At 38.8% G+C, this 12602-nt stretch overlaps 1 protein-coding gene across 2 annotated transcripts in view; it reads right to left on the minus strand.

Annotated features, from left to right (window-relative positions):
* Nucleotides 1–12230, minus strand: part of LOC140002189 (uncharacterized) — a 178459-nt gene extending 166229 nt beyond the window's left edge. For both annotated transcript variants that reach the window (XR_011808359.1, XM_072035965.1), the window contains exon 1: nucleotides 11981–12230. The gene's annotated coding sequence lies outside the window, so the exon portion shown is untranslated. The remainder of the gene's footprint in view (nucleotides 1–11980) is intronic.
* Nucleotides 12231–12602: the final 372 nt, after the last annotated feature.

Below are 12602 nucleotides of genomic sequence, written 5' to 3' on the forward strand. Positions count from 1 at the left end.
TTTACTCTGAGATAGAAAAATAACTAGTCCTAGAAAACATAACATCTTTAGCAAAAATGTTTTGGAGAGCTAGATTATCAAATATAACAGTTCAGTGGTTCAATTCATACCTGACAGACTTCAAAGAATATATATGCAAATTGATCTCCCAGCTGCAAAGGTAATTAACATGGCCTGCTGCAGAGGGCTGTTCTTCCACCCATTCAGTTTCATTATTATTTTAGTGACTTTACATTTTTCTCAACCCACTGTTTTTTGGTATGGAAATAAATTTAACTTCTTGCTTTATATAAATTTCATTACACTACAATCAGTGGGGAATCTAGCCTGTTGAAAGCGCTAATGTTTGAAAACCAATACAGGCTGATGTAGAGCTTAATGCTGTACAAGCACTGTTCTTGTTGTTATTACATGTGTATTCCTGGATTTGCCCAATACGGTTGTTATACTGTTTTAAGGGACTACAGCAAGTCTGATTTTCCTCCCATATTTAAACCAGTTTAACAATATTGAGACAGAGCTAGCAAAGGGCAAGAAAAGACAAAGAATCTTGGTATGTGCTGTTTAATCCATTTATCACTAGTGTTTTCAAAGCATGCTTGCACTCAAACCGGTGGACTTATTTTAACTAAACAGGAATGTTACAACCCTAAATGTATATCATTTCAGGTCATACCAGACCCATCGACCGTGTACTGGGTCATGAACTGAGGTATGTGGCTTTGTTTCCACAGAGAGATGTGCCCTGTGTATTACATATTGTAAAATGTTCCCCGTATGATTATGAGGGAACACGAAAACTATTTTCCCATTATATAGTAAGAGTGCAATTTGCAAGGAAGCAATCACATTACACATGCCTGGGAAAGCTATAGACATAAAAAGATTAATAATTCTGGGTACCTTTCATAACCAGAAACTTCTGTAAGAAGCCTTTTCTACAAATTATAAAACAAAATCATATGTTAAATCATTTTAAGCAAATATTTACAAGTAGATACAAAGTAACAGGTATATCTATAATTCATAAGTGTCTTGCCTTCCCTTTACAGAGGGTCACTGAAGTCAATTGATTTACTACAGGGATAAATGTAATCCAGACCACTACACATTTCCATGATAGTTGTTATAGATTTTTATATCAAAGTTTGATATTGTTGTTTGTTTGTTTGTTTGTTTGTTTTCTCATAAAAACATTTACAATTTTCAAACAAAATATAATACAGCATGTATGTGAATGTGTACATGTGCATGACCACACATCCATGTTAAATAATGTTGGGAAAATCCTATTAGTTGGAGAATTATTTTTTAAGAATTCAGGTGTCAGAGTCAGCTACAAATGCAGAAAAATTCCAGTTTATATGTTACTAGATTTAGTCCAGTGCCCTGGAGGGTCAGGTCATGCTCTGTATTTATCCTCATTTGATGACAGAATGCAAAACAACTAAAGGAGCTTTTCAGCTGCCTACACACTGCTGCATACCCAGTTCTTAACAGAGGTTAATTGAATGTATGCTAAAGGACACTGGTGGGAGTGGGAACAGAATCTCTACTGCGTGAGTGGATAAGGCCAGTCCTGACCCTGGATATCATCCCTACATTTTTCCAGAAAGTAAGTTAATAGACCATGAGAGAGAAAAATTGGGGGTGGGGGGGGGGGGGAGGGTTGAAGACAGAGAGAGAGAACACAACCTATTTGAATCCATTTTGCATTTATGAAGACATATTGTTTAAGCAATAACAGATGGGAATTTTCAGTGGTGCTGTATAGAATTAGGTGACTATTTCCCTTTTAATTTTATTGCTGGTTGAGAGTTTATCTTTCTAAACCTTTACAGAATAAGCCAACCTACATTTGGGTCTGAAAAGGAGACTTCATAAATTACATGTTACCAGTATGGCAAATTGCACCTTTATGAGGCAATTTCTGGCAGATTAGCTGATGTGCATCACCACAGCCTCACATTCAAGTGATTTGGATGTGGCACATTATGAATAAGACATTCCTAGCAACAGAACACCGATTTTGCATTATTATAAACCAGGGGTTGACAGCAGAATACCGATTTTGCATTATTATAAGCTAGGGACTGAAAGTTACTGCTGTCTGCCAAGTGTTCAGCAATAATTTGTTGGCAGTCTCATCTGAAAGGCCAAGGACTGGGAGAGCAGGGAGGCTGAACACATCTTTCTGAGAGAAAGCCTCTCAGGTCAGTGTTGAGAAATACGTCTGTGCCTGTGCAGAGGCTGAGTGCTAAGCTTGCCACTCATGCATCATGAAAGAACAAAGGTTGAACCTTCAGCATGGACAAACCTCCATGTTCCACGTCCCACAAAACTCATCCCTTAAAATAATTTTAAAGAAAACAGCAAACCTGTAACATGAGCCCAGAATGCTAACAGAATGAGAGTACAGTCACAAGATTTTTTACCTTTCCAGTTTTTCTGTAGAGCTGAAAAGGCTGAAGTGGCAAAAAAAAAAAAAAAATCTGTTTCTGTAATTTTCCACTGTGTCTGCAGAACAGCTCTTTAAATGCCACTTGACCTTGAATGCAAAAATAATCTGTCCTTTATCAGTCATGTCTTTTCATATCCTAGCTAATGGCATCAAGTTTACATCCTGTTTTACTGTGGAGCTTCTTGATAATGAATTGAACCAAGTAGCAAGTATCTGTCCTCCAGAAATACATTCCTCTTCACTGTATAAGGAGTGTAGATGCCTTTTGCCTGGCACTTGCCATTTGACTTTGACCTACAGTCACTACCACTATGCATCAGCTCTGGCTTGCAATCTCCTCCTTTCCACTAAGGGTAATGCTCAAGCTTGTGAACACTAAAGAACCCAAGTCACTCTAATGTAATAACAAACATTACTCCTTTGAACACCTTTTTCTCCATCCTATCTTTCTACTATTGTTCTGTCTTACTGAACCTAGTGAGATTGTTCATGTGAAAAAAAAAAATATATATGTATATATATATATATATATAAATTACCCATCTGAACAAGAACTGGCAGTGTCAAACATTTAGATTATACAGCTCTGGATTCATCTTAGTACAGAGTTTTTCCCTTTGTACTGTACAATGCACCATACCGGTTCAGGTGATGGATGAGAGCAAGGCTGGGATATGTGGAAGAGGATGCCTTCTTGTGCAAGATTGCAAGGTAGGCAGTGGAGTGGGACATGGCACATATGTGTAGCCTTGATGCCTGCTTAACACATAGGAGCAGGAGGTAGACAAGTAGAAGTAAGAATTTAGCTGGGGGGGGGAAAGTTCCCTTGCCCTTCTCACCCCCCATTTATAAATTCACACAAGAGTATGTGTTCTCTGGGTAAAGTAAGCAGGTGTGTGCTTGAGAGTGGCTGGCACCTGCTGGGCCCATTTCTGGTTCCTTTGGAGCTTGCCCTGAGACAAACTACAATAAGAGGTGAATTTCAGAAAGTATGTGGTAATGTGGATAGAATGACTGCTCTTACCAGACTAGTTGATATACAGCTAAATTATGATGTATTCACTTAAAAGTGCAAGTAAAAGTTTATTCTCCTGACAATTCCCACTGAATTCAACACATTGATTACATAGCCTGGAATAAAGATATTTGTCTGAAAAATAAATAAATAAATAAATAAATAAATAAATAAATAAATAAATAAATAAATATGGGATTTGCAAGGCTCCTTATATATCTTCTACTGAATTAGAGAAATTTAGAGGCTGTGGGAAAAAAAAAAAAAATATATATATATATATATATATATATAAAAAAAAGTAATAACACTGCTCTTCTGCATCCTCACAAGTGGTAGTTAAAATGACCCAAGAAGCTTGAAGGCTTCTGTGATTTCTTTCCCCTTTTTCAAGCAAGAGACCTTCCAAGCACCATGCAGGGTGCACTGCCTCTCTCTGTTGAATGTTGAGTGTGAAAAATCGATGACAGGTTTCCTATGCCATGTCTGAAAAGTCTACAAGTGACACTGCTGCATAGCAGAAGTTGTTGGGCATTTTCCTTGGAAGAATTGCTATTCTGATATTCTTTTTGTCAAGCCATGAAGGCAGGAGGAACAAATGTCCTTGACATCTATGAGGGGCTATCTAACTGCAGACCTGAAGATAAACCTCTGATTATATGCCCTCCAGCTCATGCTGGATCTGTGTCAGCAGCAAGAGCAGCAAGCTGTGCTGTGCCTGACATGTGCAGAAAGGAGAAAAATATATTGGAGAAATTGCAAGTTACTGCAGGAGAAAAATGGATGAACTCTGCTCTCTTATTTTGATTCAGTCTTGGGAGCTGGTAAGGATATCAAGATGACAGAGTCACATCCTTGTTGTACCTTTGAACAGATTTCTGGAAGAAATTCTTCCACAGTAAGGAGGCCACATTGAGGGTTCTCCCGGGTAATACAGTCAAAAGCATTTCAGTGTGAAAAGCATGAAACTGCACATCCCTTTCTATGCAAGCTTCTGGCAGAAAAAAATGGAGCTCCTCAAACAGGACTGAAACACCATTCTGCCTCCTTCCTATCCCCATTCTGGTCTCCTCTTCAAGCAGTAAATTTATTTATCTCTTGCTGATTCCAGGTTTATAAGCAGACATTCAGCTTCTTCAGTCTGGGAAATTAGCAGATTCAGGCTATTGCAGATCTGTATACCATTGAGTCATTTCACACATTCTGAATGAAAAAGTTCTTAGCACCAGTCTGTTGTGGTTTGACTGCAATAGGCAGCTGAGCGTCACATAGCCACTCACTCTCTACACTCAAGTGGGATGAACGAAGGAATTGGAAAGGTAAAAGTGAGAAAACTTTGTGGGTTGAGATAGACAGTTAACTAGGTAAAGCAAAGCTGTGTGTGCAAGCAAAGTAAAATGAGGAATTTATTCCCTACTTCCCATCAGCAGGTGGATGTTCAGCCATTTCCAGGAAAGCAGAGCTCATTGCACTTAACAGTTTCTTGGGAAGACAAATACCATCTCTCCAAATATCCCCTCCCTTCTTTTCTCCCCCCAGCTTTTATAGCTGAGCATGATGTCACATGGTGTGGAATATTTCCCTGATCAACTGGAGTCAGCTGTCTTGGCTGCATCCCCTCCCAACTTGTCATGTGCTTCCAGTCTTCTTGCTGGCAGGGTAGCGTGAGAAGCAGGAAAGACATTGATGCTGTGTAACAACTAAAAAGCAACAAATACATCAGTGTACTATCATCACTATTTTCATCATAATTCCAAAACACAACATCATACAAGCCTCTTTGAAGAAAAATGGCTCTATCCCAGCCAAAAACAGGACAATCACCCAGCACCTCAACCCTTACAAGTTAATCTGTCTGCAGGGTAGGAATGTGCCTTAAAATAACACTATCAAGCTGTCAAGTGGGGAAAAAAAGTCTGAGCATTTGAAGTGCCCGCACAGTCACTTTATTAATTTTGTGTAAATTAAAAAGGAACAGCTGTCTAACTCAGAAATGTGTTGGACATTTAATTAGTTTCATTAATTAGGTGAACCTTCTCCTAGAAAGTGATGCAGGATGATGCTTCTGAATCAGGATGTTCTGAACATGGGACAAAGTGCCATGGAAACCTACTGTTGTTCTGGTCACTCGGTATTTCCTCCACACACCTCAGAAATTCTTGCAGCACTGGCAAGATGTTGTTGGTCTTGCCCAGCAGGCCAGTACCAACAAAGGAGCCAAGCAGGGATTTCACAGATAACAGTGTCACTCACAGGGGGAGCATAACAATTCTACAGTGAGCTGTATAGATTCAAAGGTCTGTGAGAACCCTTCACCTGAATGTTTGCAAGGGTAGATATAAGAAGTGAAAGGCAGCATTGGCAGCTTTAAAAATGTTTTGGACTTTGTAGCACATATTCACATTTTCTGAGAGTATTAAGAGTATTAACTTTGCAGTTAATAGTATTGTGTCTGCAGGTTCAAAAATCTGGCAATACCAGTCTTCCCTTTTCCCAGTGAAAGTCCTCTTCATAGTCGAGTCATGGAGCACAAGGTGGGTATAAATATAGATTAGGAAGACCTATAAAAACATTCTTAATCCCTGGCATGTAGATCAGCCAGTACAACATTGGAAAAAGCACAAACCTCTGTCTTTTCTTGGATGATCTTTCCCCAGTCATCAGCATGATGACGGTTGTGTATCACCTATTGGTAGGTATCAGAGCTGATGCTATAACATGGCAGCATGTGAACTGGATCAGTGTTTTCTGGATTATCTGGTGAAACAATATGCTCTTTAAAATTATAGGCAAGGATGAAATTAGGCAAAAGAAGAAATGGCACAGACAGTGGAAACAGGGCCATGTGCCCCAGGAAGTGTACAGAAATGCTGTCCAGATGTGCAGGGATGGGATCAGGAAAACCAAGGCACTGACAGAAGTAAACTTAGCAATGGATACAAGGAATAACAAGTGATTCTGTGGGTGCATTGGCCACAAAAGGAAGTCTAAGGAGGGTGTACCACCTCCGACAAATGAAGACAGAGAACTGGTAAAAACAGACATGGGGAAGGCAAAAGTACTTAATTTCTTTACTTCAGTCTTCATTGGTGGTCAGGTTTCCCACATCTCTCAAGTTCCTGAGAGAGTAGAAAGAGTAGAAAGAAAGACCCAGATAACTACAGATCAGTGACCTTCACTTCTGTGCCTGGCAAGATCATGGAACAGAAAGTCCTGGAAGCAATGTTAAGGCATGTGCAAAACAAGGACTTGATTCAAGACAGCCAGCATGGCTTAACCAAAGGCAAATTGTGCCTGACCAATCTCATGGCCTTCTGTGATAGAGTGACTGTATCAGTAGACAAGAGAAAACTGATCAATATCTGCTTGGACTTTTGACACAGTCCCACATGACATCTTATTTCTAAATTGGAAAGACTTGAATTTGCGGGGTGGACCATTCAGTGGATAAGGAATTGGCTCAATGGCTGTACCCAGAGAGTAGTGGTCAATGTCCAATGGTTCTATGTCTAAGAGGAGGCCAGTAATGAGCTATGTCCCTCAGGGATCTGTCCTGGGGCTGGTGTTTTTCAATATCTTCATTAATAACATAGACAGTGGGATTGAGTGCACCCTCAGCAAGTTTGCAGATGACACCAAGCTGAGTGATGTAGCTGATACCAAAGAAGGAAGAAAGAATATTCTAAGGGACCTAGACAGGCTGGAGAAGTGTGACCATGTGAACCTCACGAGGACCAGCAAGTCCAAGTGCAAGGTGCTGCACCTGGGTCAGGACAACCTCAGACAGGAGTATAGTCTGGGAGAAGAACTCATTGAGAGCAGCCCTGCAGATAGACTTGGGGGTTCTGGTAGACAAAAGGCTCAACATGAGGCAGCAGTGTGTGCTTGCAGCCCAGAAGGCCAACTGCATCCTGAGCTGCACTAAAAGAAGAATGACCAACATGTTGAGAGAAGTGATTGTCCCTCTCTACTCTGCCCTCATGAAGCACCACCTGGAGTACTGTGTCCAAGTTTGGGGCCCCCAGCACAATAAGTCTATGGACCTGTTAGAGAGAGTCTAGACGAGGGCTGCAAAGATGATCAGAGGGCTGGAGCACCTCCCCTATGAAGAAAGGCCGAGAGAGCTGAGGATGTTCAGCCTGAAGAAGAGAAGGCTCTAGGGAGACCTCACTGTAGCCTTTCAGTACTTAAAGGGGTCTTATAAAAAAAGATAGAGAAAGACTCTTTAGATTAAGTTTAGATTAAACATTAGGAGGAATTTCTTCACTATAGAAGGGTAGTGAATCACTGGAGCAGGTTTCCCAGAGAAATTGTTGTTATCCCAACCCTGGAGGTGTTCAAAGTGAGGCTGGAAGGGGCCTTGGCCAACTTGATCTTCTGGGTGGTATCCATGCCTATGGCAGGGGGGTGGAACTGGATGACCTCTAAGGTCAACCCAAGCCATTCTATGATTCTATGAAATTAGAGGGTAAAGAAAAATTTTTACCACAAAGTTTCTGCTAGTTACAACCAGCTTTTTCAAAACAGTTCCACTGGAGAGGTAGAATACTAGTCCAACTGTATAGCCTTTATTACTTATAAGAATAGAAATAAAAATAGAAATGAAATGAAATGAAATAGAAAAAGAAATGGAAATAGAAATAATGGAAATAGAAATAGAAATAGTAGAGATAGAAATAGAAATTAAAAAATAAAAATAAAAAAATAAAAATAAAAAAATAAAAATAAAAATAAAAATAAAAATAAAAATAAAAATAAATAAAAATAAAAATAAAAATAAATAAAAATAAAAATAAAAATAAAAATAAAAATAAAAATAAAAATAAAAATAAAAATAAATAAAAATAAAAATAAAAATAAATAAAAATAAAAATAAAAATAAAAATAAAAATAAAAATAAAAATAAAAATAAAAATTGCAGGTACTTCTAGAAATCACAGTGAAGTATTAATGGCTTCTGTGATGATTAAATTTTGTCACCAGTCTGACAATTTTACAGAAACAAGAAGTGGTCAGCCTAATCTTAAACATTCTTTGGTTTTCAAAAGCAGATATTTTTCATCAGTTCTTTTCAAAAAAAAAATTAAACTGTCCTTTGCCATGTCATAACATAATGTTCTTTCAGACCCATAGCAAAGTTGTATCAAATGTATTCCAAAATGTACCAAATGTATTCTTTCTACATTTAGTTTATTCCTACAGATGCTGTGTTGGGATGATGTTGCACACATCTCTGGGGTTTCTGTACTAGAAAATGTTATCTGTTGCAAAACTAGTAAAGGTAGAGTGTGCATGGACATAGAGCTTAAATTCTGAGGTGCAAAATCTTGATTTGACTGGATGATCTGTATTTAGAAATACCACCTACATTCAATGGAGGCACAACAGCTTTGTGCATAAACAATATCTAACAGCATAATGGACTAATAAGTGAGAGGAGGAGGAGTTTCAGGACCTGCAGTTTAACCAATACCAGTTCCTAGTACTGTTTTCCAATTAGCCAAAAGAGGGTGCTAGTTCATTCTTTTTTCATGTTTTTCAAAAACCTTTCTATTCCCTTACCACAGCCCTTGGCTTCTTGGAGTATTCCTGATGGAATATGGGGTGGAATCTTCTCATGATTCACCTTTATTACTACCAATTTGACTCACAATGAGAGTTCTTGCTTTCCATTTTTTTTTTGGCAACATTTCCATCTGCATGACTGTACTTCATATTAAAAAGCTCCCACCTAGCCACAGTACCTTGCAACATTGTTGAACCATTTCATGGCATGAAATTAACTTTGGCAAGAAAAGAAGGACATTATGTAGTTGGACAGTGTGTTTTTAGTTATAAGACCATACATAAAACTGCTATTTTCCTATAGCTCAGCAGAGAACCAAGAAAGCGAAAGTTGTTACACAAGTTACAATGTTAAGTATCTTTGACTTATTGCTGTGATTATACTAATTGCTCATCTTCCTAGTGGGAGGTTGCAGGAAGCTGTTTGAAGTAATCAAGCTGAGATGCGGCCTTCTATTTATAAGAGGCCTAGAAATCTTACTTTCCCAAAAAGAGTATCTAATTGAATCTCTAAAACACTGCAGATAGACACAATTTCTCTTTTCTCCCTCAGAATCTCACACAAGAGTTAATGATTCAGTTCTTCCTCACCGTGAATGTCTGTGAGCTTTAAATGATGCTGCCAGAGAGTGCTGCAGACAGCTCTTGTTCCTCTATTTGCTCAGACTCTCAATGCACGGCAAAACCTCTGCAGATCTATATTAACTGCAGGATCATCTCATAGAGTTATGTGGTGCCATATGAACATACACTTTACCAACTCATAGGTAGCTTAAATACAAATATAATAATTTTTCATACCTATGTTAAAGGGTTTTGGCCTGCAACAGTTTAGTGTTGTGATATATTTGTACATAGAGCACCCATGAAAGAAATTAATTCCTGCCTGCCATACAATTGTAGCCCCGCAGAAACTCTCCACCTAATGGGAAGGGTTATTTAGATCAAGAACACTTTGATCTATGTTGATTGCAATAACGACCACTGAACATTTTTTCTCTATACAGGCCTTTTAAAGTTAAGCAGAAGGCCAAAAGTCAATTTATTTGCTTCAGACAAATGAGGACAGAGCTAAGCACTAGTGGGATTTGAAACAGTACTTCTAAATAACCAATTGAGAGTCTTTGTGTGGTAAAGAAAGGATAACCTTGCTAAGAGAAACAAGATAATTCTGCTGAGAAGAGGTTAAATTTCATCATAGATCACTGCAAGGATTTTGCTGTTGTTGATGTTGTTCTGCCTTTTTTCTAGTTTATGACTACAGTTTCTTGGTAAAACTGGGCACGTATTCTTAATAAGTTGTTCCAGGAAAGCCAAAATGACTTGATAGCAAAGGTTGTATTTTGCCCAACACTTTCAACCAAAGAAAAAGAAAATGGAAAGTCTAAGTGAACTGTTCTGACATTTCTGAAGCATTTCATTTACAGGCACATGCAATAAACACAAAGGAAATAAAGAGCTAAATCCACACTGATACTGAAGGAAGCAGCAGAAGTGACATTTTTTCACAGTAGAGTTGCTACTAGGGATTTTATGGAGGCTGAACAAAACTCAGGTTAAAATCCCTCCTCAGCACAAGGGGATTTGAAGGCATATGTTTCATCTTGCAAGGAAATGTCTTACCCACTGACTGTTCTGTAAGTTATGCTGGGACAGAGTAGATGTATGAAAGATAGGATGTTCCTTCGGGCTATATTCACCTTGCATATGAATATGAATATGGATTCATAGGAATGGCCTTAAATACGAATTATGCTGACAACTGACTTAAGTACATGGTCCTTTAAATTCTATCTAAGAGCTTCCTTACCTGAAAACTGATATTCCTGGATGTATCCCATCTCAACAAATAAGTATCCCAAAGAGTGTATAACAATGTAAACAGTACTGTGGAAGAAAACACATCCCAGTCTAGCACGCATTTAAAGGCACTTTGCTGGCAGATGAGATATCATTTCAAAACACTTTTGGCAAAAGGAACTCAGCTGAAGTATACACTGTGTATGCCCCACGGCTGAACTTTTCAGGGAGAGGGGCTGATGGCTGTGTAACACCTATTTTTAGATAGTTTGCAATCACAGATACCAAATGCTGAGACAAAAGAAAATAGAGTTTTAAAGAGAAGAATTTAGCATGGGAAACTGGAAGGATTAGGGAGTGCGATTTGATTGTTTTATGAGACAGACTTATAGGAGTCAGAGGCCAGGGAGAAAAGATCACTCTTGAAATGGGATTTGAAGACAGTCAGGAGGTCACTGAAGCAAACAGCAGGGTATCTGTTACAGAAGCTGAGATTCACAGAAGGACTAGGAGAAAAAAAAAAAAAAAGGCCAAAATTAAGTCCTCATCTCCCTCTAATCATCATCACAAATCAATACAAACCAAGTAATTCACAGAAAGAGGTAATTTAGTGTGTTTGTTTCCAACCATGATGGATCTATTGGCTGGCATGCCTGTTGTTCCTATCCTTGATGTGACATACACAGCACAGGTATCATGATGTATATAAGCCATGAAAAACTCTAGAGTGTTTCATTACCATGAGAAATGCAGGGGCTGGCTGCTTTTGACAGCCAGTGATGCTATTAGCTAGCCTTTTGCGTTGGTAGCTGAAGAAAATCCAGTCAACATATTTTAACCTTCAGAGCAATTCGAGCACATTGTGATCTTACCAAAGCAGCTGATAACAACTGAAGTACAAGCTCTGCGTCAGACAAACAGCAGCTGGGGGAGGGAAGCTCCCCTCTCCTTCCTCCCCCACACCAAACCAGCTCGTAGATCAAGCTCATCATCCTTTGCAAGGCAAGAGGCATTGACAATACCTTTCTTCCTCAAATAACAGAGAGTTTGCTGCTGCAGTGATGTTTTACAGAGCAGAGAAAATACACAAAAGCACTTAATGGCTCTAAGAGAGCACAGGGAGGACAATCCACACCTACCTGGTACTGGGACTCCAGACCTTGGATTATAAACTGGATTAGGATCTGAGCCAAAACAAATCGTGATCTCTGCTGACTTAATTTCAACTCCTCTCTGCAGTCGTTCATTAGGAGTTGTAAATGTTTCTTCTGAGCTTTTTCAAAGTAAGGAAACCCAAGTGGTCTCCAATTTCAATTGTGCACTGTTATGAAACTAAGCTGGTTGGGAGGAAAAGGAGGGTAAACTGGCCCATCCTTTGAGTTCAGTCTGGGTCTCACATATGTAGGAGTGCAGGAATCCCACAGTTTTAAAATTGGAAATGGGCCCAGGCTAGAAAGTAAAAATAGAAAAGTGTGTATGTGATTCTCAAAAGCTCAGCTGCAAGGAAGGGGGAGGAAACTTTCCTTTAGACCTTGATTCAAACTTTTCAGAAGTTTCAAGGGCAAAGATGAAGGAGCTCCAGGGCTCCATTTCATTTTGGAACTTGTAATTCATTATTCTCTGCAGTGGAAAACTATTGCTAGCAAAACAAAACTTCTTGAAAAAATGTTTTATAGTTTGCTTGTAAAAATAAAAATAAAAACTAAAAATAAAAAATGCAAGCAAAACACATTTATATAGTCCCCATGGTTATTTTATAGC

Source organism: Anas platyrhynchos, chromosome 3 (assembly GCF_047663525.1).
Source record: "Anas platyrhynchos isolate ZD024472 breed Pekin duck chromosome 3, IASCAAS_PekinDuck_T2T, whole genome shotgun sequence".
Classification (NCBI taxonomy): domain Eukaryota; kingdom Metazoa; phylum Chordata; class Aves; order Anseriformes; family Anatidae; genus Anas; species Anas platyrhynchos.